This window comes from Macadamia integrifolia, chromosome 6 (genome assembly GCF_013358625.1).
Source record: "Macadamia integrifolia cultivar HAES 741 chromosome 6, SCU_Mint_v3, whole genome shotgun sequence".
Classification (NCBI taxonomy): domain Eukaryota; kingdom Viridiplantae; phylum Streptophyta; class Magnoliopsida; order Proteales; family Proteaceae; genus Macadamia; species Macadamia integrifolia.
The window spans coordinates 20,569,499-20,571,496 of NC_056562.1; the positions used below are offsets into that span (position 1 = coordinate 20,569,499).

General features: G+C 39.6%; 1 pseudogene; it reads right to left on the reverse strand.

Moving 5' to 3' along the window:
• Positions 1 to 1,075: 1,075 nt before the first annotated feature.
• Positions 1,076 to 1,998, reverse strand: part of LOC122081229 — an 11,482-nt pseudogene continuing 10,559 nt past the window's right edge.

Genomic DNA, 1,998 nt, shown 5'->3' on the forward strand with positions numbered 1-1,998 from the left:
CATTTTATCTTCTGTTTCTCTCCCTCCCCCTCATTTGACCAATCCTACCCCCATATAATTCACTTCCCCTTACTCTGGAGTCTGACCCATATAATTTCCTTCATTGGGTGAAGGAAAACTTTCTTCTTACAATTATTGAACTTCCAATATTCCTTTCCTCAAAACTTCCCATGCTTCTCGTTTTACCATGTTTGTAATTAATGGGTGAATGTGAATGATGAACAGATCCTTATGCGATATGTCCAGAGGTTCAGAACCATGTGACATATTGACTCCATAAAGGAGAGTGGGGAGCAGAAGTAGCTGCCACTAGCTTTGCCCCCATCATCAAAAACAGTGGAGTATTGTTTGAATCTGAGTCCATCAGATCTCCCAAGTTAGTCATTTACAGCTTCCTTATTCCTTTTTTTTTTTGGGTTAAATTACAGCTGAGGTATTTCATATGTTTGGGATCTAGTTCTAGTTTGAAAATATTTTTAACTTTGTCCAGGACCAGTTCTCTCACCTCTACTACTACTTTCGTTTCCATTTTATCTTCTGTTTCTCTCCCTCCCCCTCATTTGACCAATCCTACCCCCATATAATTCACTTCCCCTTACTCTGGAGTCTGACCCATATAATTGGTCGGTCTCAATCAGGTGACTCATTAATGAGACCTCATTCTAGGAATGACCACTTGATAGTTGGTTTGCTTTGGGCTTGGCACGTTTAATAAATGGGGCAGGCCGATTTTGAGTTTTTCCAATTAAGCTCGCCAGGCGATTCAGATCTATCAGTGTAGACCTAAAATTGACACCCCTACATGGACCAGCCTGACCAAAAATCTCATAAAACGAAATGAGACCAAATATAAATATGTAAAAACAACATTAATATGATAAAATTTAAACAAAAAAAAAAAAAAAACAACAACAACAGCAACGACATTGATATAATAAAAAGCTGTCACACACGAAACCACACGAAAGCCCGCATGTCTCTTCAATTACATAGCTCTTCAATTATTTTTCCTGACCCATTTTATAATTAGATTTACTACATGGTACCATGGACGTAGGTATTGTACTTGGAGCTTTCATAACTCAAGATCAAGGCCAGATCCCTCTAAGTTCTCAAGGCTGAGTTGATCGAGTCTCTCTCCCATTTCTGTGGTGAAGTAGTTCTTCCAGTCACCAACAGCACCAACCCTGAAATATGAACTGTTAGCAACTCCAACCCAAGGGTCTATTCCATTCTTGTTCACCTCCAAGTTCTTAAGCCTATCTATGCTACAACTCCACAAGACTTCATCAATTTCTTCCTCTTTAACTAAAGGCCTTCCAAGAAAAGAAGCTAGCCTCTTCACTTGTCCGTTTGGGTCTCTTTTCAACTCTTCATACTTCAATAATAGTATCTTCTCAGGCCTCTTCAAGCTCTCATTCCAATATTCCAGAACAAGATCAAAGAATGGACCTAAAGCATGAATTCCATTACAGAAGCTTTCAAATGCTTCTTCTATTGGAAATGGTCCTTGTTCAGTTGTATCAGGACAGTTAGCGTCCCACTCGAACTTAACCTCTAGAGTCATACTCACACTCAACAACCTCTCCTACATTGTACGCATTTTCAGTGAGCACAAACTCTAGAGACTACTTGCAGTCCAAGACTATCTCATGAGACAGCGGAGTTGGAATAGGACTCTCACATGTGATAATAGACTTTCTGTCCATTACTCACATATGTTAACAGTCCTACCCCATTACTATTAGAGTTTGAGTCTCCCACATGTGATCATAGAGTTTGTCTATAACTCAATAACTGTAATCTCTATATAAGAGCACCATTGTACATTCATTAAAGTGAATGTCAATATACAATTTCAACATGGTATCACGAGCCGCATAAAGCTCCACCGAGCACCGTCCTCCTCCCCACGTTTTCCCCTCTCCAATAGCCTACGCGCCCTCTTCTTTACAACTTCTTTGCAAGAAAAAAAAAAAAGAAGAAGAAAGGGCCGAA